We start from the raw sequence: 24,038 nt of genomic DNA, 5'->3' as shown, positions 1-24,038 counted from the left end.
AAATCTCAATTCAAATCATATAGTTCATCATGACATCCAGTCAAATAATCATAAAAGAAATTTCAAAAATGTCTCAAGTGCACATCCTAACTTGGCCAACTAAACAACCCACAAAAAAAAACCATCATGAAAATAAACATCACAAGACTATAAATAGAGTATTAGGATACACATAGTTTTCAACCACATGGTTTAATTCCACCAATTTCTCTTGTTTAGTTTGGTTCATAAGGATGTGTTTAGAAATAAGGTAAGAATATACATGTTAATATAAATTGTTATACTAATATATTTATTTAAAACAAAAAGTATTTAAATATCCAATCTTTTGGTGCATATAAAATATCATGCAATATTATCATGTTATTAATTTAAATCATCTTAAATAATAAATGATTTAATTAATAACATAGATGTATATTATTAGATTAAACACCAATATTAATTTCATTTCTAAAATATTAATTTGACTTCTACTTAAGTTCAATATTAATATTTACTTTTCCTTTAATTCATAATGCAACTAGAGATAAAATTATAAATTTATTTATTTATTTATAATTCCTGTCATAAAGTCAATTAGTTGTTAACTAAATGATTACAAAGTGAACTCTACCACAACTTCTCTTAAAATGTAATAAACTTATAAATATTTATTTATTAACCTCCATCTTGCATTAATAAATATATAATCATTTATATGCAACTAAGTGTTTAATTAAACTTAAATAATCACTAATACTAAAATCCACTTTAACTAAATAAGTAGTATTAATTTAATTTTTAAAATTAATTAATAATAATAATAAATTTTAAATTAAATAAATAAATTTGAAAATTATATTATATTTTTTTAAAATAAAAATAAACATGCATTTAGTATTTTCACATGTCTTTGATCTCTCAAATCATGCAAGCATACTATATTTAGTTTTTCTATTTTTACCATATTTGTTTTCACATGCATGTAACCATATTATACTTAGCTTTCTACTTTTAGTATATTTACATGCATGCAACCTTACTATATTTAACTTTCTATTTTTAGCATATTTGTTTTCATGTGCATGCAAGCACACTATACTTAGCTTTCTACTTTTAGCATATTTGTTTTTCACGTGCATGCGTAATTTTAGTCTCAATCAATCTTTTTTTTCTTTTTCTAATAAATTTTGCAATTAAATTATTATAGATATAAGAATAATATTTATTGATATTTTGAGAATTTATGATAATTGCATAGTTCTAATGGCAAATTTAAAGTTGCAACCCTAGCTGTTTAATTTATTTATTTTTCCAATTTTCTATAATCAAATATTCCCTATATTATCTAAAGGGGTTTAAAAGAATACATTCATAATAATTTCTATAGTTTTTCTATAATTTTTCACAATCAAATTTTCTTGACTAATAAGTTATTTTTTTCAAAATTTACAACATAATTTCTTATTCAACAATCACTATAATAAATTAATAAGTAATATGCAAACACCCAGGAGGACACAAAGTAGAAAGATCTTTAATAAAATTCTACAATGGGTTTTCAAACCCTACCTCAAAACCATAGCTAAAATTTGAGACAATCTATGAATGCATGCAAACCAAACCTTCTGAAACTTTCAACAACTTTTTTGATCCAATTTTGAATTTTTGCTCCCAAAACCTCAAAACCACAGCTAAAATCTGAGACAGTCTATGAATGCATGCAAATCCCAAACCCTCTGAAACTCTCAACAATTCTTTTGATCTCATTTCAAATTTTTCTTCCCACAACCTGTGTAATTGCAAAATGAGTTATACATCTCTGATAAAGAGTTCTCCCTTGAATTGGGGCTCTGATTGTGCAATCATCAGGGGGAACTCACTGATCAATTATTGTTTATTCCTTTATTACCTTTTACATTTTCATGCACAACTCTTTTAGATATTTAATTACAAAATATCTTAATTTAAATAATTAGTTTTCTCTCTTTAATTAATTTTTGAAGCATTTTTAGTAGTATATTTATTAATTTAATTAATAACATTATTTAGAGTTTATTATTAAACTAAAACTCTTAAATAATTATCATTAAATTAAATAAATATAACTACATGACAATTAGAACAATAACTTTATCTTTAAATTTCATTCTTTTATATTTTATTTTTCTCCAATTTATTAATTAGTGCAAGCACTAATTAAAGCATAGTTTATTATTTAAATTAAAAATAATAATCAAACCACATTGTTTAAATGCAACTCTAATTTAATTATTATTAAATAAATAACTATAATAAAGTAATATTAAATCTTTAATATTTTAATATTTAAATTCTCTTTTTGTCTGACTTCTTAAATTAAATTTTTAAATTAAATCTTTTAAACTAAAGTACATATTTAATTAATTTTTAATTATATCATCATATTCTAATTTCTCTTAAACCAATTTTCTAAATTTAGACTTCTAAATTATGACTTTTAAATTAAAGTAGATATTTAATCTTTTTAATTAATTAAATATTTTCATGCTTTAATATTTTCTTTTTAATCAAATAATATTTAATTATATGATTAAACCAAATATTATAATTAAATCATTTATCAAATAAATCACATAGCGAAATCCACATAAAAGCAACATTACCAAAATAGACCAAAACTCAAAATCAAACAACATAGATAAAGATAAATTTGTGGGTTTAAAAAGGGTGAAAATTTAGTTACGAGTCCTCCTATCAAGACACGTATTTAGGCTATGACTGCGATTGGACCTAAATATTATCTCCCCCTTCTTACTATTGAGTTATTGTGATAGGGTGCACTCATCCTGGCAATTCAAGGAAGTCGATGCTGGTTACCTCAATCCTGCATAAAAGATGAGCATATGCATGTATATAAATATATCTAAATCAAACAAGAAATGGCAAGAAGTGGTACATCGTGTAGATCCCGACTAGCATGTGTATAGGACTCCCTCCCTTAACCACATCAAACACGACAAATAGAAAGATAAAACAGACACATGCACCATACAAATGCACGTATGGGGTAAGTACCATAATAATTATAAGTCAAACATCAAATGCTCAGATAAAATAATGCATCATTATGAATATAAAGTAATCATCATTAAAGCATCATTTCACATTGCTATGAAATGAATCACATTTATTAACTACGAATCATTAAACCATCATTAATGCACCAGAAACCATAATCATTAAACAACACATAAAATATAGTTAACTAATTAATCATCATTGATATACCTCTAGTCCAAGTTATGAAATATTTTCATAATTATAAATTCAATATCCTTGAAACTAGTACATGCATGAAATAGTCATAAAAGAGTTTGGTAAATATAATACAAAAGAAAACTATGGGTGGGCACTACAAAAATACTTAGCTCCACCCAAATAGTCAAAATATCATCCATCCTTGGCAATGGAAATCCATACTTGATTATGATTTTGTCAATAGTGTGAGAATTTGTACATAGCCTCCATTCTCCATTCTTCTTTGGTGCTAATACTCCTAGTACAACACATAGACTCAGACTCTCTCAAACCAAACCCTTCTACAACAACTCATAAACTTTCATGTTCAACTCTTCACTTTTTGCTAGTGTCATTTTCTGCAATGCCTTGTTTGGAAAACTAGCTCTAGGAACCAAATCCATCTAGTCATTGATCTTCCTCATTGGGGGAAATCCATTAGGTGTATTATCTTATACAATATCAGAAAATTCTCCCAACATATTTGTAACTTCTGCAGGCACCTCCTCTACTTCTTCTTTACTATCTTTTGGAATTATAGAAAAACAAATATGCTCACACTTCATAACTTTGAAAAATTATTTTCCATCAACAAAACATATTCTGGTAGTACTACATACCTTTTCTTTTTTCTCCTTCAAATGCTTTAACTTTTTTTTCACTCCATCCTTGGTTAGAGTGTAGGTATTTGCTTGTCCATCGTGTAAAACATGCCTGTCAAACTATCACAACCTAGCTAGAAACATATGACATATGTCCATAGGTATGATATCATATAGTACCTCATCCCCATAGCTTCCAATCTTGAACTTCACTAAGCACTACTCATTGACCATGACCTTGTGGTCATCTTGCACCCAAGTAATATAGTATGGATGCAGATGCTTCTATCCCTTCAGCTTTCACTCTGTGACTATCATTTCTAACACCAGATTGTCAGTACTTCCACCATTAATGATCACAACACAACACTTATCTTCACATCTGCACCTATTGTGAAACAAAATCCATCTTTGATCAAGTTCATTCTCACCACTCAATAGGACTCTATTGTTAACTAAGAGTTTTCCTCTTTAGCATGTTCAAAATGTGATGATCTGACATCTTCGTCGACATGTGAAACTTTAGCCTAGCCTTCTATTCTTTGATATATCCTTCCTTGACACTAGGAACATTTGAATTCTCTATGCCCTTCTTCTCCATAGTGAAAACATTTTCCATGGAAGCCTTGTCTCCTAGATCCATGTCCTCTACCTCTTCCTCTTTGATCTCTATTATTTTTGTTTCCCCTTTGGTTTTGTCTTTTACTTCTAAGCTCATTCTTGTTGTTCTAATCATCATAATGACCTCTATAAAATTGTTCGTCAAATCTTCAACCATGACCTCTTCTGCTATTCTTGTTGTGAAACTTCTTACTTAGTTTCTCCTCAACTCTTAGGGAATACTATTATGCCTCCTCAATACTATTCATTTGAACCAAACTCAACCCATCCTAAATACTTGGCCTTAATCCATTAACATATCAAGCCGCTTTCTCCTTATCAGCTTCTACATGGCCAGTTCTAATGAGAACTCTTTGATATACTCTTGAACAGATTTTCTCACTTACTTCAACCCTTACATTTTCTTCAACAAATCAATCTCATAATCTATAGGAATGAGTTAAAATTTCTTTAGTTTAGCTATCATCCAATCTCATCTGATAATTTTGTCCTTTCCTTTTCTATTTCACTCTAACTAAACCTCATGTCACCATATCTTTGCATATCCCTTTAGTTTTGCCTTCACAAACTTGACCCTATCTGGATCCTCAATATCTCCATACTCAAAGTACTCCTCTGGTTCATTGATCCAATTAATCAAATCCTTTGGGTTAAGATTTCTCAAAAATGTGGGAACTTCAAACTTAGGTCTTTTTCAAATCTTGGAGATGGCCCTTAAAAGCCTCTCTTCCTTTGGGTTTTTAACTACATCTACTTCGGTATTTTCTTCTACTTCATCTTCATCCTCACTTTCATCTCTTATGGAATGATTTATTCCTCTATGAGTTTGTTCTTCCAATGCTTGCATTTTTCATTCGAGGGCTCTAAAACTCTCAAGTGTAACACCAACAACTCTTTCACCATGCTCTCTTCGTGGAGGCATTTTTGCACTTTCATTGAAACCCTAGTGCAAACTACCTTACAATTGGGTGATTTGTCTACATGCTTGACCCAAACCATAGTCATGGTGTGAACTACCTCACAATTGGTGATCTATCCACACACTCAAGAACTCTAGCTCTAATACCACTTAATGAAGGGTGCTCTCCTTAATACCATAAACACAAAATAGAAACAAAGAAACAACAACAAATTCGAGAACAAAATATGGACTTTTTATTTTTGCCACAAGTGTAGAGTTGTAGAATTCACAAGTACAATATGCTAACCCACATGGGTACCTTCGTTACAGTAATTTGCAACACAAACTATGAACTATCACCCAAATTTGTCCTAGATAATATTTGGCCATTTCTTAAATAGGCAATTTTATGCCACCCAAGAAGGTTCTAGATACTCAAACTTAACAACTAGGGCTGACATATCCTAACAATACATATAAAGTTGACTAAATACATTTTTAACAAATTATTTAAGATATTTCGAGTAGGCCAACTTCGAAAGACCATAACTCTCAAGCTATTGCTCTGATTGGCTCCTATAACCACTTTTTGAAAATGTTAGCTCCTAATCTAGAGGCTTCAAACAATGCAAGCACCTTTTTTTCATGCTTTCAGACCTCCTCCAAGCACTCTAAGGCCTCAAATAGTGAGCCTAAAGATTTTTCTCAAAAATTTTCCACCAAAAATTTGCAATAACTTCTCTGATACTTAACCTAGCAAAATGAGATTTTTATGTAGGCTTATAATTATAAAATGAACCTTCATGTAGAAAATGAGAACATTTTGAGCTCGTATGTCAAACTTAGCAAAAATAACAAGTTCCCAGAAATAGTGACCACCTTGTCTATAATTCCTTATTAAAATATATATATATTGAAAAGAAAATATTTTTGGGTGATGCAAGATTGCTCTTACACCCAAGATACTCTTGCATCAATAAGATCCTTATGTTTATTCTTTTTGACTATCCTTTTTTCTAGCTAGTTTTTCTCTCCTATCTATCTGATTCTTTACCGTTTCAAACACTTAGATGCCAAGTGCCTTGGCTGGTTACATTTGTAATACCTTGGAGGTCCTAATGATCTCCCTCCAAATCTTCCCCTTGGTTCTCCTCTATTAGCATGAATGTTGATGATACTACATTGGAGGAGTGTCCAAAGCATTGGAGAGTATTTATATGTTGCATTCATGACTATTATTTTCATTGATGTCAACATAGCAATAATTTTGTAAAGACTAGAAGAATAAAAATCAAATATCTTATGATACATATAAGTTGAGGAAGGTTTATTTGATGCACAATAAAAGACATGTTCCTAAGGTTGTCCTAATGAAGTTGTTAAAAGGACTAAGTCTGAGTCAATGGTATATGGAAGTTACACTTGCTTTACTAGAAGCATTGTAGAAATAGAGTACTTGAAAATAGTGTTTTGATAATCTATTGATATCATTCACCTAAGATGTAATGAAGAGATGCATAGTTACACAGTGATAGAGGATAGTTGTGTGGTGATGTCAACGTGTGTGCAAGATGTAGTTTTGCACATGTGAAATTTCATATAGACTATGAGCCTAGAATGCTATTGCAATTAACAATTAATTAATTATCTTATTTTAATTAATTGGGAAAGCTTCAAGGCTGACTCAAGGAATTATTGCAAAGATACAGTATAAATCAAATTTGTTTTCCTTATTTAAAGAGTATCTAGGAAAAGAAGATCAAGTGGAATGTGAAGTATTAGTGTGTAGTGTGAGAAGGAGTAGAATGCTTACTAAATGCGTATAAGCAATCCAAGGAATCATTGGATGCACAATATGAGATCTTGTTACAAGATCTGAAGAAGCAAAAGTCTAGTTGATAGGAGAGAGAGAGAGAGAGAGAGAGAGAGAGAGAGAGAGAGAGAGAGAGAGAGAGAGAGAGAGAGAGAGCACATTTTAGTTCTATTATTCTGTAAGGAATAATATAGAGATCATTTGGACAATGGGTTCATTGATCTTAACCTTGAAGTTGTTTGGGCAGTGGGTCCAACTATCAGGCACAAATCCTAATAGGGTTGTCACAACTTTTAATAGGATTGAAATCTCCTAACAGGGATTCAAACTCTCCTAATAGGGATTCATATGTACAAAATGTTATAATAAACTCCTAATATGGTCTATCCTCTAACAACAAAAATTTACATTAGTACATCATCTTATGGGTACCATTCCCATCGAGGTTTCCCTCTGATCAAGGGTTTCCCTAGTTAATGTATCTGGTGTTAATTGGGCATGAGTATCTTTTTATGTTTTCAGTTTATATTACTTACATGATTAAGTTTGTTAAGGTTAATGATTGTGAAAATAGTTGGATAATTGACTCACCCCCCCCCCCCCCCACAGTTATACCAGTGGACTATATATTCTAACAATTGGAATCAGTGCATTAGGTCCTTGAAGATAAGGCTTAATAGCTTTAGGAGATCAATGGAAAATATGTTTAGGAAAGATAGTCCAAGATTTTAAAGGTAAAACTATGATAGTGGGAAGGAAAAGATGAAGACTTATCTGCTATGCATGGGTCTAGGATATTGGCTTTTGACAAAAGCTAAGAAGGAAATTGTTGACAAATCAGAGCTAGAGGAATGCAATGAGGGAGAAAGAGATCTATTGATCTGTAACATGAGAACTATAGAAGCCCTACTTTCAACTCTTCCAAATAATGAACACAATTAGGTAAAGACATTTCAAACTTCACATGAAATTTGGAAAGCATTGAGTTACTTTCTAAGGTGGTGATCATGCAAAAAGAATGAGATTGCAAAATTATATTTGCACATTTCAAGATGTTAAGATGATGGAAGATGATCTATAAGAAGTTATGTTGGTAGAATATCAAAAATTGTTGTAGTTATAGGAACTAGTCTTTCCCATCTTACCAATATGACAATTTTTGCATAGACCTATATTAGGTTTCCTTAAGATAGGAATACCTCTTGCTCTCATAATTTTTCTTATCTTAACTAGGTTATCAAATTTCACATGACATAATATTTTGTGCCATAACTAGCTTTCTTCTACTTGAGCAATAAAACATGAACTTTCACTAAGATCTAGATAGAATATATTACCTTTTGTTTGTTTGCCAGATCCAACAAAATTTCTTTTTCCATCCAATAGTTTCTCCTTCCCATTCATAAATTCTACCTTGAATCCAATGTTATTCAACTATGCCACACTCAATAGATTGTGCTTTATTCCTTCAACCCAATAAGCATTGTCACATATAAGTTCACTGGTTAATGAGATAGATCCTTTTCATTTTTTGCAACAAGGTTCATTGTTTCCAAATCTCACACTACCACCATCATAATATTCCATGTGCTCAAACTTTATTTTTTCTCCATTCATATGATGTGAGCAGCCACTATCAATAATCTATGTATAATTTTTCCTAACATGAGAGCTAAGTTCCATTTTATCTCCTTCATCATTAGATTCATCTTTTACAACAATATATACCATTTCTTCTCCATTGTTATCAGAATCTTTAGCTATAAAAAAAAAATTTCTTATCTTTTTAGTCCTTGTAGATTTTGAATTCCTTCTTGCCTTTGTACTTATTAATTTTCTTTTCATCCTTGTTTTCTTTATTTGGGAACCTTGTAGCAATGTGACCAACTTCTTCACAAGAAAGGCAGATCAGAGGAGTCTTGCCTTTGTACTTTCCTCTACCTTTGGAATATTTTCTTGCAAACAGGGCTTCAACAACTTCAAGATCACTATCTAAACTATCTTCTATTTCATCACTTCTTGGTTGATTGGCCTTTGACTTCTTCCCTCTTTTCTTCAATAAAAGCTTGGCTTCAAATGCAAACTCAATAGCTTCAAAACTAGGAACATAGTTATCATAGTTATCCTACTCAAAAGATGATAATCTTCTAACTAGAACATCCAATGTTATATTTCTATTTTGATCACATCTCATCTATTGAATAGCAGACACTCTAATTGTATAGATAGGAAGAAGGGTTTTGAGTACCATGTTTACAACTATTTTTTCATCAATGTCTCCTCTAGATGTTTTGATTGCACTCACACTTGCTTTAATTCTCTCAACATATTTTGAAATGTTTTCATCTTCTCTCATTTTCATCTGATCAAATCATCCTATGAAACTTTTGGCTTTTGCTTTTCTTACATTTTCATCTCCTCCATAGATGGATTCTAGTTTGATCCATATATCATAAGTTATGGTATAGCTTTTGACTTCATCAAATTTGGCATAATTGAGAGCAAAAGCAATGTCAATCATCATGATGTTATAATTTTTCTTTTCAGCAATGTCTTCAATTGATAATATTCTAGTAGGAGTCTTGTATTTATGTCAAGATACTTACAACCTGAATCACTAATAGTTGCTAGATGTAACCTCAAAAGTCACTGTCATGCTACAAAGTTTTCTTAGTTCAACTTGGGAATCTCTCTTCTATAAGACATCTTGATCTTTAGCTTAGGTCTTTAAAACCTTCTCCACAAGAACCAAAAGCTTTGATACCATTTGTTGGAAATATAAGAGGAGTAACTAAGATGGGAGGGGTGAATCAGTTACCACTAAAGTAAATCCTAGATCCCTTAGATGTTAGTGCAAAGCAACTTTGTGAAAATTGTTGTGGTTTCACAATGTCCACCCCATTTTGCCAAGAAATGGGGACCCCCTACTTTATTTTTTGGCTTTAATGGATCCCTAGTCTGAGGTATGAGTCTTTTCTAGGGTTTTTCCTAATGGCCGTAAAAAAATTTGGGTCTCAAATGGGAAATCCAAATTTTGAAATCAAATTTCTGTGGGAAGTAGTCATTTTTTTTGCAAAACAAAGGCACACCAAAACACCTTCCTAGGTGTGCTAGTGTGCCAAACCACTAAGTAAAAGGAATCACCCCTTGGTGATGCATAGTAGCATAGCTATGCATCACAAAGGGATGTGTTGGGTCCCCAAGTTTATAAAACTTGGGACCCCCACCCCTCTCCCCACTTCATATTATCTTCACTTCGACCTCTGAACCACAGCATTGCACCTCCTGAGGTGCACCTCCCCGCCTTGTCTCATCTACTTTACATGTACTCACAAAATAAAGAAACAATTAAAATACCTATAAAAGTACATAGCTGGGCAGCTAAATAGGTGCATAACCACAAACCTTTTTTTAATGCAAAACCTTAAAAACTTAAGAGGCTCTACAAAAAGGGAAATATGCAAGATGCAAATGCTTGGCCATACATAGTATATCCTCAGTTGGTAAAGAAACAGAATCTTAAGCATAGAAAGGAATACAGGAAAGTGAATGATGCATTCAAGTTTGCAATAATCTTTTTTATAAAAGGGGACTATGCTAAGAGGATATCAAAAGAGGTAATTACAAAGATATCAAAAGTTGGAGCCTACTACATCCATTATCAAACATTCACCTATTTGAGGGTAGCAGGTACAATGATCAATCCCAAGAATCTCCCTAGATATCCAAGTGATAGACTTCTACTATTTGAGGTAGCTCGAAAAATCTTGACTACATATGCCAAAGTTAGAAAGCAGCATCAAATAACTTGGGTGTGGCCCATTACTATAGGACCTTTCAGTGTGGTGTAGACATAGGATATTCCATCTTTTGAGTCTGAGTGGGACCAATATCCTTTGGATGAATATAATTCTCCTTGGACCTATTTTGATAACATTGGAAGGGTTCATTATTCGATTGGCAAGACATCTTGGTATGAAGATGCAACTGAGGACCATCGGATGAACATAGTAGATGACTATGATATCTGATTAAGGGTTTATTATAGGATGACTCTCTATTTGGCAAGTAGTGCTTTGAAGATAAAGTTTTCTTGAAGATAGTACAATAGGATACAAAGGATGTTATTGATCCATTATTCAATAGGGACAATATTGGCGATCAAACAATTATGAATATTGAGATTGATAAAGATGAAAACTCAGACATTAATCGTTGGGCCAAACATGTCATCAAATTGACAATGGATTAGATCAAAAGACCTTTCAAGTTGGATCCAATTCCTCAAGCAATCGTCTTTCATGCTCAAGCCCACCCAACAAGAGCTCAAGGAGCTAAGTTTATAGTGCCTACACTTACAACTCAATCCCTAGTGAGGCCAAAAATAGCTCACCAACTTGAAAGAGAAGTTGGATATTATAGGGCTCAAAAAGGTAAAGGTAAGAGGAAGAGGACTTCTCCCAAACAAGTTGAGCCAGATGAGGAAGCCACTCAAGCACCGCTATAGCCTGAGGTAGAAAATGTACAAGGATCAAAAAATTTGGAAGCTACACAAGCCTAGGATAATCCTCAAGTACCGTCAACTAAACAAGGGAAAGGAGAAGCTAAAATAGAAGTGAAATAACTATCTCCACCTCAACAAGAGGTACAAGCTTCCCCATCTACTCCTAAGAGATGAAATATTAAGAATCTATTCAAGAGGAGACAAAAGGTCATTAGGAGAGCTATTCCCTTCCCATTAGTCCTTAAAGTTATCCTAGAAGAAGGAGAGGAAGAAGAGGATGATGAGGACAAAGAGGATAACCTTCCTTTGAACTAAAGGACTCATCTTACGAGAGACACAGAATCAAAATAGAGAAGAAGCTCTAGAATCACACTGCTACCCATTCCTAAGCAGCCCATTTAGTCTACAACCTCCAAGGATGAAATGCAGTAGTAGATAGATGAGTAGGATGTTGAGGGGACTGAACTCTTCAAGATATTATATTTTGATTTTATGTCGATTGGCACTAAATTGGTGGGAGACAAAATAAGAGATACTCTAACTAATCAACCTTAATATGAGGATTGGAGCTAGTTTCCACCTAAGCCATAAGGGCCCAAAGTAGCTCCACCATCACCGATTCAAGTCACATTTTGTGTAAATAAAGGATCGGCTACTCCTTTGCCTCCAAATAATGAGGAAGGAAAAATCCAAGAAGAATAGGAGGAAGAGCCACAATAAGTATCCACTGATGAAGTGTCATAGGAAGGAAAAATAGGTGAGCAACCTTAGCAAGTTTACCAAGATATAGAGGTGAGGACTACAGACCCCAAAAATACAAAAACTCTTGATACATATCTTTTACAAAAGGAGAGGACTCTACAAAGGGAACATAAGGAGAAGAGTATAACCAAGCAAACTCCTTAATCTTCAAAAGAAAAATCTCCAATAGAGTATGTTCCAAGATGGCTAAGAAAAGAAGTGATAAGAAACAAGAGGCATAATTCATTACTGAGGAAGAGGATAGGATGGAATTGATTGAAGTTCTAAGGAATCCTGAGTCACCACCAAAGAATGCATGGTTATTAGCCTTCATTATGAGTGATCAAAACTAGGACTTATTTTCTCATGTATTTATCCCTCCTCTAAATATAGATGTTGAAGAATTGACCCAAGATATTATCAAATCAAGGAGGTCATGCTTGGGAAACCTATGCTGGACATGGCTAAGTTGATGGAAACAACGAGAATGAAAGAAGTTTTGAAGCACTTAGAACATGATGGGGAAGAATTGATAACACTTCAAAGATACAATGAGATCCTAAAAGGATATCTAAGAAAAGTTGTTGGTGCCTTAGATCTTGAACATCCCAAGGAAACTTTGAATGCAGCATTAAAGAAAAGGGATAAGGAGCCAATGCAGTAAGATCCATTTTTTAGAGCTTGTCAGCAACGCCAAGAAAGTTTTGAAGAGAAAGGTGTAAAAATTATATAGGGAAATTTGAAATTGTTAGACCATATGTAGGATAATGTGGATAGGCTAGTGGCCATTTTGAATCAAGGTTTTGGTTTGATGGATGAAGTACATACCTGGGGCAAAGATTTGGAAGCACTATAGTTGATCAAAGGACAAAGGTATTAGATGTTGATGGAGGCATATACAATAGAAGAATTAGATAATATTGATGATTGGATAGAGAAGATTATGGATGGCAATAAAGTAATGGAAACATTACATGTGGAGATTCATGAGCTCAAGGATCAAACCCAAGAGAAAATTTTGAAGGCAAAGAAACATTATAGTGATGCATGTTTAGATATTTTTGAGGATGCTACAAGGGATAAATTGATAGCTATAGAGGTAGTAGTCAAGCGGTTTTAGAAGACTTTTGAAGAAGCTTCTAATGATGATGACATCAGGAAAGCATTCAGAATGGAAGAATCATTGTTAGAGTTGGATGTAAAACTCAAAGATTTTGCAGAGACTCAATCAAAGTTTGAAACTACAGGCAAAAAGTGAAGGATAAATATATAGCCTTATATTTCCTAATGTAGCTCAAGTCATTCAGATCATTAAGAAATTCAAGGACAAATACATGTACATAGCTCTGGTATAAAGAGGAACAAAACCTAGAAGCCAGAATTTTAATTTTGTCACTTGATGAAATTTTGTATTTTTTGAACTAGCTTTTGAGGTGCACCAAGTGCGCAAGGGTGTAGGTGCACAAGTGTGCTAGGTGCACAGGTGCGCTTTTGAGAGGTTTGTCAAAAGTTTTGAGCAAGTTAGAGTTGAGGTGACAATTAACTACCAGTTCTAAATTTAGAGCTTTCCATGCATTCTAATGGTAGTTTAACTCCTGTAGACACCTATTGTAGATGGAGCTTCTATTTTTGTCACTTCTAGACACTCCCATATCATCTAATGGATTTCTTCTTATTATTTTCTCATTTTTTCTTTGTTTTAAGATATATAAAGGGTGATGTATACAATTAATGATATAAATGTGGATGGAGTCCTACTAAGCACCAATTAGACAGTCAATTTGTACATAAATAGATTTTCTTTATTAGTTTGGAAGTATATGATTTCATAAAGATATCTCTCACTCTCAACACAAATTGAGGAGAAGATTTCTTATAAATTCAGGAATGTAATATGTATTCTAGGCCACCATTATTTTGATGTAATAATATATGCTATCGGTGCTCACATTTGGAGTCTATTGATTCTTGCCTAAGTGTGTTATATTTTGTGAATGTATGTTCATGGAATGTAATTGAACCAATAGTTTTATCACATTATTTTGGTTGTGTGATCTTTTAATTCTAGTTTTTTCTACAGGTTTACAAATTCCACTAACATACTTAGTTCAAGAAGAGATCATCATATTTTTCTTGCATAGCTTTTCATCTCACATGAGCGCACTTTTTGTGGCCTTGTGATTTGATGAAAAGTAAAATATCTCATGGTTACTAAATTTCCATCAATGACTGCATTAGTGGAATTAAGGCAGCATTGCTACCATTTTCATTGGTTACCACCGATCTTTTCAAAAACTTAACTCGTGGACACTTTGTTTTTGTAGTTTATATCCATTAGGAATTTATTTTTCATGTTATTTTTTGAGACTTCTTGTTACTCTATCTTCATTATTTACTTTTACAAACACTTGGTTAAATTAGGAATTCATATAGTTGCATTGTTAGATTGCATTCATTAAAAAAGACAAAAAATAAAAAAATATATTTCTTTTGTGTGTTAATTCTTTTGAAATATGAAGAATATTCTACATCTTTTCAGAATTGTTTAATGAACCAGCACTCACATGTATCTTCAACTGAGCAGAATCTAGTAGGTCACAAGATCACTCAAAACCTTGGATTTGATCCTCATATTATCTTATCAAGAGAGGAGTTCAAAAGGATTCCTGCCATTAAGAATCATGCAAAATGATAGCTCAACAAAAACTTAACTCTATTGATGTTTGAAAAACACACAGAAAAATGTTGTAACTTGGTAAACACTGAAATAGCTCAGCAAATGCTTAACATGAAAATCTTAAGATGTTAGTTGTGATTAATATTACTTTAACTTAGTTGTAAACACATAAGATAAATAAACACATTTGACACCAAGATTTAACGTGGAAACCCAATTTGGGAAAAACCATCAATTTTAACTAGTTACTGATTTTTACTCTTTTAAAGTGAGCCCTATTAGGAGCCAATATTGTTAAAGGTTACAAAACACACTGTTACATGTGACCCTGTTAGAGGATTTAATCACCCTACTAGGAGTGGCCTCTTTAGAGATCTTTTAACAATTTAATAGAAATGCCACCTTATTAGAGGATTTACAAATAGATATTAAGCCAACTATGTCAGGAGATTTAAATCACTGCTACAATGGTTAGAGAGTAATAATGACATGACCTATTTTCTAATACAACTGAATTGCTAAATAGAGATCTCAATTTTTGCTTGTAGACTTGATCCTTCCTAATCGAATGTATCTTTTCATTCCCTCAAGGATATTTTACTTATCCTTCAAATTCCCTTCCTCTTAGCATTACTAAATCTTCAATTATTTTCCACTATTCTCTCTTTTCTAATTCTCAACTTGACCTTATATTTATATCTTTCACATTGTCAAGATAGCTAGAATATAACTTAGAATAATTAATATTCATCTCCTTAGTCAGCTAGAACTAGCAAACAATTCAATTGAACTCAATATTCCAAAACAATAAAATCCTTCATTAGTCGACCTTGCATGATAGACACTAACTCAAAGTGATTTTCCTATGTTACCCCAGTGAACTCAGTTAACACTACATATTAACAAAGTTCCTTTGGTAACTGAGTAAGCTCAGTTAACATTGATTCCACCCAACATTGTCTTCATTAACTAAGTGAGCTCAGTTAACACTCATCTTCTATAAACTTTCCTTTTTCTCCTAAGTGAACTTAGTAGACACTATTTTTGAAATAGGAAAACTCTGGAATGCTTGGTAGACACAAAAAATTGTCTTTAATTCCCAAGTGAGCTTGGCATACACTAACAAGAAATGATATGAAATTTTTGTAGCATCAAAGACAATACCAACTTAATAGATTGTTATCAACAAAGGTTATATGGAAGATCTTGAAAAATTTGACACCACAATTCAAGCAAATAGCTTAGATGATTTAGCTAGTAATGCCCTACACTAAAGATTTAATAAAGGAAACATTGCTATGGAAGGTTAGAGTCTATAGAAGAAAAATTGAGATAGTCTAGAGAACTAGCTAGAGTTAAGACAACTTTCAACACTCTAAACATTCAAGCTAATATGTCAAGAAGTGCAAGTGCAAGAGGAGACTTTATTAGTAGTATCAAATCTAAAGAAGATAAGAAGACTAAAATAAAGAATACATTAGTAGCAGAAGTAGCAAGAGTGATGTTATTTTAGAATGATGTCTCAAAGACATTTTGGAGAGAACCAATTAACACTACAGTATATACTGTAAAGAGAGTATAGATAAAAAAAATTATGAGCAAGATACCCTATGAGTTATGGTTTGGTCATTCACCATCAATCAAGTATTGCAGAATATTTAGAAGTAAGTGTTACATAAAGAGAGATGATGATATTGGTAAGTTTGATCCTAGAAGTGATGAAGGTATCTTTCTTGGTTACTCATTGAAAAGTAAAATGTATAGATGTTTCAACTATAGAACCAAGACAATAGTTGAGTGTGCAAATGTAAGGATTGATGAAAAGTTTGGTACTAAAGAGGAGATGGTAGATTATAATTCTAATGAAGAAGAGGATAATTTTGGAATTGTTAGGCACAATGTTGAAGTTCTTTTTGGGATTAACAATAACTTGTAGAATGATGTATCTATTGAGCATAATCTAAACCCACAGAAGAGATAAGAGTTCAGATGTAAACTCATACCTCTAGTAGAAACATGATGAAGAATCACCCTACAATGTAGATATTTGGGAGCAAGGATAAAGGAGTGATGAAAAGGAATAGAGTAAATGAGGAATTACATCTAATTTCTCATGTGGAACCTAAGAGTGTAGATGAGGCATGTAAGGATGATCCCTAGATGCAAGCAATGAAAGAAGAATTAGAATAGATTGTGAAGAATGAGACATGGGAATTAGTTCCTAGACCTAAAGACAAGAATGTGATAGGAACCAAGTGGGTATTCACAAACAAGATGAATGAGCAAGGAGAAGTTGTGAGAAGCAAGGCTAGACTTGTTTTCAAAGGTTACTCACAGTAAGAAGGCATAGATTATGAGGAAACATATGCACTTATGGAAAGAATGGAAGCAGTAAGGATGTTCTTGGCTTATGCAACAAGCAAGATTTTCAAGGTATATTAGATGGATATCAAGTCATCCTTTCTGAATAGACAACTTGAAGAAGAAATATAGATTAAGCAACTTGATGGATTCCCTCTAATAGAAGAAAAATATTTTGTATGCAAATTGAAGAAAGCATTCTATGGTCTGAAGCAAGCACCAAGAACCTAGTATGCAAGGTTGGATAGATATTTGTCTAAACTTGGATTTATTAAAGGCATTGTAGATAGTAATCTATAGTTAAGGAAAATTGATGATGATTTGTTTATCATTTTAATATTTGTGGATGACATAATATTTGAAGGAAATGATAAAGAAAGTGATAAGTTTGCTGAAGAGGTGAGAAATGAAAGATGGAATATTATTTCACAAACCAAGTATCTTAAAGACTTGTTGAAAAGATTTGGTTTAGAAATTTTCAAACCTATTGGTTCACCCATGATAACTTGTCACAAGTTATCTAGTAAAGATGAGACACCTATAGTTGAGTAGGAGAAGTATAGATCTATGATTAGATGATTGCAATATCTCACTCATGCCAAACTAGGTATAGAAAATGTAGTTGGGATTGTAGAAAGATTTCAGGCTAATCCTAGAGAGTCTCACTATACAGTTGTAAAGAGAATATACACATATTTGAAGGGTACATCTAATTATGGAATCTAGCATGATAGATCAAATGATTTTACTTTGTGCACATATACTAATGTAGATTGGGTAGGCAGTATAGATGACTAAAAGAGCACCAATGGTGGAGCATTATTTCTTAGAGGAAGATTAGTTTCCTTGTTGAGCAAGAAATAGGGCTATATATATCAGAGTATAGTTGAGGTTGAGTATGTTGTAGCAAAAAATAAGTGTAATCAAATTATGTGGATGAAACAAATGTTGAAGGATATTGGGATTGAGTTTACAAAACCTGTTATCATTTACTGCGATAACACAAGTACAATGAGTATGTCTAGGAATCTAGTATTTCATTCTAAGACAAAGAACATATCCATTAAGTATCATGTTTTGAGAGAGAAGGTGGAACAAAAGGAAATAAGATTGGAATATGTAAGTACGTTAGATTAAATTGTAGATATCTTTACAAAGCCTTTTCCTGAGGATACTTTTGAGTATATAAGAGGTATGTTAAGGGTTATGCCCCTACCTACTTTAGAGAAGATGATGCAAGGAGTGCATCAATCTAGTGGTACAAAGAACTATGGTTAGACTACATTGAATGTTGATACTTCCTATATGGGGGAGTATCTGATATGTACTAAGTCATTGAGGACTCTTAGTATTTGGTATTTTGATTTAAATAGTGCCTTTGGACACTAAAGCTAATTGAAAAAGTTGGAAGAAGTATATTATAACAATTGTTATCTAGCAATTGATATTTTGTACTTGTATTGACACCTTTGACATTGATGTTAATAGGGGAGAGATTATGTACATGAAAAACATCTCCTATGCAATGGGGAGAGGAAATGTATGTTCATAGAAGAATATGTTAGTGTGCAAAAGAAAATGTAAGTGCACAAAAGGATAACTCTATGGGAATGATATGTAGCTAGAAAAGTATTGTAACTTTTTCACTATAAACAAATGATGCCATTTCTAGCAGCCAAAAGATTTCATATTGATGAAGAGGATTTGAGAAGATGTCAGTAGCAATAGTAGAGTATAGTTTGGTATTCTTGGAACTTAGATGTTTTTCATCTATGTTACCATCAATGACAAAGGGAGAGATTGTTAGCATAATTGTTGATGATAGTACATTGGGGGATTATCCTAAGCATTGGAAAGTATCAATATGTTGCATTCATGATTGTATTTTTCATTGATGTCAACATATCAATAATTGTGTAATGACTAGAAGAATACAAGTTAGAGATCTTATGATGTGCAAAAGCTGAGGAAGGTTTAGATGATGCAAAATGAAGGACATGTTCCTAAGGTTTTCCTAATGACATGGTTAAGTGGACTAAGTCTTAGTCGATGGTGTATGGAAGTTACACTTGATTTACTAGAAGTAGTGCAGAAATAGAGTACTGGAAAATAGTGTTTTGATAGTCTATCACTATCCTTCATCTAAGATGTAATTAAGAGATGCACAGTCACACAATGATAGAAGGCAATCATGTGGTGACATCAGCATGCATGCAAGATGTGGTATCACACATGTGAATTTTTCTATAGACTGTGAGCTGATAGTTCTATTACAATTGTCAATTAATTAATTATCTTGTTTTAATTAATTGGGAAAGCCTTAAGGCTGGCTCAAGGAATTATTACGAAGATATAGTATAAAGGAAAGTTGTTTTCCTTATTTGAAAAGTATATGCAAAAATAAGTTCAAGTGCAATGTGAATTAATAGTGTGCAGTGTGAGAAGGAGTTCAATGCTTACCAAATGTGTATAAGAAATCCAACAAATCATTGGATATATAGTATGAGATCTTGTTACAAGATCTAAAGGAGAAGAAGTCTGGTTGATAGGAAAAAGATAAAGGAAGGAAGCACATTTCAGTTCTATTATTGTGCAAGGAATAATATAGAGATCATTTGGATAGTGGGTTCGTTAATCTTAACCTTGAAGTTGCTTGGGCAGTGGATCTAGCTATCTTCCACAACTCCTAACAGGGTTGGCACAACTACTAATAGGGTTGGCACAACTCCTAACAAGGTTGGAATCTCTTAATAGGGATTCAAAGTCTCCTAACAGGGACTCATATGTATTGAATGTTGTAACAAACTCCTAATAGGGTCTATCCTCTAATAAGGAATATTTATATTCATACATCATCTTGTGGGTACCATTCCCACTAGGGTTTTCCCTCTGATCAAGGGTTTCCCTAGTTAACATATCTAGTGTTAATTATGCATGAGTATCTTGTTTTGGTTATAGTTTATATTACTTACATGGTTAAGTTTGTTTAAGGTTCATGATTGTGAAAATAGTTGGATAATTGATTCACCCCCCCCCCCCCCCCCCCTCCCGACCACTCTCAGTTATATCAGTGAACTATATATTCTAACATCCTCTTCTTCCTCTATGGGATCCTCTAGATTTGTTCTCACTAAAGGAATTATCTTGGCTGGTTTCCCCATAGTCTCTAGGAGCTTGTCCTCTACCACCACTTGATCCTCTTCCTCTATTTCTAAAACCTCTATGGCTTCTTCGTTTTCCTCCTTGGTCTTACTTCCTCTTAAGCTTCTCCTCCATTTTCAATGAAAATTCAAAGAATTTATGGACTATGTTAGGAGAAGATAGACTTAGTTCATCTCGAATATTCATCCTCAACCCTTGTATATACCTAGTAATTATTAACACTCTAGTTTCACCAATTTAGACTTCATAGTGAGTTTGTGGAATTCTTCAGTGTAAGTAGAGACATCCATCTCCTCTTACCTTAGACTCTGTCTCTTCTTATTAAGTAGGATCTCATAGTCCTCAAGCACATAGGCTTCCTTTATCAAGGTTATCATCTTCATTCATTTACTGATCTTATTTTTGTCCATCATCACCCTCTCTACTGGAGAAAAATCCCACCAAGTTAAGGTTGACCCCTTCAACTTGGATTTTTCTATCTTAACTTTATGATGCTCTCATATCTCCTCATAGTCAAAGAAACTAGTGAGTGCATGAATCCAATCCATCACTTCTTCTAGATCTATCTTCCCACTATAAACAAGAGGATCAAGTTTGATGTCTATGGTCCTTCTTTCCATTGATTTCAATATATTTAGGAATAGCCTCTATTCTACAGGAATCTCTTCTTCTTCCTCCTACCAAGGGGTTTCCTCATTAGTCCCCTCCTTCTCATTCTCAAGGTTACCATTGAATCCCTTCTTAAATTTTTCTTTTGTTTTTTCCATCCCTTTCTTCATTTTCTTCCCTTTTGCATCATGTTCCTTCACCACTCTCTGTAGTTTACCATTTTTCATTCCATTAGGAAGTTCATTATCATTTTCTTCTCCACCATCTCACATGGTTGCAACCTTGTCCTTCTCCAAAGATCTAGTAGTTTCCCTAATACCACTTGGAGCAGAGTCCCCAAACTATATCAACAATGAGTTACTTAGTAGTGCACAAAGCCACTCTCCACCAATACAATATAAGGCTCCACAATTGTTCCCAAAACCCACACTACCTAGACTAGATCAAATTCAAAGTCTAGAACACCTCCTTAAGGCATAACGAGACACAAACTCAAGACTAAATGTTCCAGGGATGGAACATGGTCTTCTTCAATACTAAGATTCAATTCCCAAATTTTGGAAACACAAATTCCACCATATTTGCTTTGGAAAATCAAACTACCTACCCAAACCTCCAAATAGGGCTACAAGGAGAAATCTTAGATTTATGAAGGAAACCTTCTTGGATTCCACCACAAAAATCCTTAACAATATTTAGACACTTAATCTATTAATCAACAACCCTCACCGAGTTAGGACCCTTGATCAATCCCTTAACTCTAGTTGCTTGCAATTCTCTCCAAGGCATAATAGGGCTAATTAGGTCACTTTTACAAAGAAATTATAAATAATTAAATTCATCTTACAAAAAAACCTATTGGAACACTTTAGGGACATTACAATATATCTAAATCCAAGATCTCATATTTGTATTCCACCCCTGGGCCAAGTTTTGCCTCAAAAACCGAAAACTAGAAAGTCACATTTAGATGCATGTCTATAGGATTTAGTATTTTCTCCCCACATATTCTACCTCCTATTTTGAGACCCAAAAATTATTAAATTATATCCTCCTCCATTTCTTTCCATCAAGGCTTATATTTTTCCCATGGTAGAATCTCTAAGAAAGAGAGATTTTCTCTCAAAACCCTAGTTAAGGCCTTCCTCCGATAGGCAAGTACACAAAATTGGATTTCTCTTAAAAAATATAACTTGAAGACTTAAAACCACTTTAAAATCCTTCATATGAAATCCATTCAACTTTTCCAATCCTTCAGAGTTTCATGTGAATCTGTACAATTCCATTTAATCAAGTTTTAAAACAGTTTTAGTAGGAAACAACAATTTTTTATTGATTTCAATGCCAAAAATACATTAGGTTCTTCTCTTATATATTGAGAAAGGTGCCTCAACCTTATTTATCACATTCTCAATTACTTCCAACCGATAAAGGCAGTTGTGAATATTGGGATTAAACTCTTGCATTTTTTCACAAGAGTTGCATTATGTAACTTTGACAACTTTTTGAAAAAGTTGTCAAAAGTTATCAAACTCTTCTAAACTTTAATCCTAGAATCTACCTAGGACTTAGAAATTTTATGATCACAACATAATCATTATCTAATCTTTTAAACTACCTTTTACCTATTTCTACTTACAAATTTCTCATAAAATGATTAAGGTGGACAACTAGATTTATAATACACCTAATGTATCCTTACCTTACAACTTGGACATTATTTCTAACATTAGATTCTAAATCCAAATACTACCCTATCTATTTTCCTTTGATCCTCTAGATATGCTTGCAATGGATATAATTGAAGGTTCTCCTTCACCATTTTGTATAGATTTTAAGCCAACAATGCTATTGTAATTATGAATTAATTAATTATCTTATTATAATTAATTGAAAAAGCCTCAAGGAGGACTCAAGGAATTATTTTGAAGATAGTGTATAAAGGAAAGATGTTTTCCTTATTTCTAAGAGTGTCTTATCAAGTATTGATTGTGAAGTAATCAAGGAAGTGTGAAAATGAGCAAAGTGTTGTGGTAAATATGAGTAAGTGATCCAAGGGATTATTATACACAAAGTTTGTGTTCAAGTATCAAGATCGGAAGGAGCCGTGGTATGGTTGACTGTCTAGAGGAAGAGGAAGGAAGTACAATTCAATTCTATTATTCTAACAGGAATAATATAGAGATCATTTGGATAGTCGGTACATTAGTCTTTCCATTTAAGCCATTTGGATAGTGGGTCCATCTACCTTCCAAAACTCCTAATAGGGTTTGCATAATTCCTAATAGGGTTGGAATCTCCTAACAAGGATTCAAAGGCTCCTAATAGGGACTAATTTGTATTGAATTTTGTTATAGACTCCTAATAGGGCCCATCCTCTAACAAGGAATATTTATATTAGTACATAATCTTGTGGGTACCATCCACACTAGGATTTTCCCTTTGATCACGGGTTTCTCTAGTTAACATATCAAGTGTCATTGTGCATGTGTATCTTTTTATAATGTTTTATTATATTGTTCACATGGTTAAGTTTTATTAAGGTTATTATTTGTGATAATAGTCAAATAAGCGATTCACCCCCACATACCCTCCCGCCCTCAATTATATTGGTGGACTATATATTCTAACAATTCATATTAGAGAATCAAGTCCTTGAAGAGAAAGCTTAATAGCTTTGGGAGGTCAATGGATAATCTTTTCAGAAAGGATAATCCTAAACTTGGTGGGTCAACTATGATAGTTGGAAGGATAAGATGAAGACTCATCTATTATGTATGTGTTGA

The sequence above is a fragment of the Cupressus sempervirens genome, chromosome 2, assembly GCF_028749045.1.
Source record: "Cupressus sempervirens isolate cs-2001-9-10 chromosome 2, ASM2874904v1, whole genome shotgun sequence".
Classification (NCBI taxonomy): domain Eukaryota; kingdom Viridiplantae; phylum Streptophyta; class Pinopsida; order Cupressales; family Cupressaceae; genus Cupressus; species Cupressus sempervirens.
Note: the sequence above shows the minus strand (reverse complement) of the source record.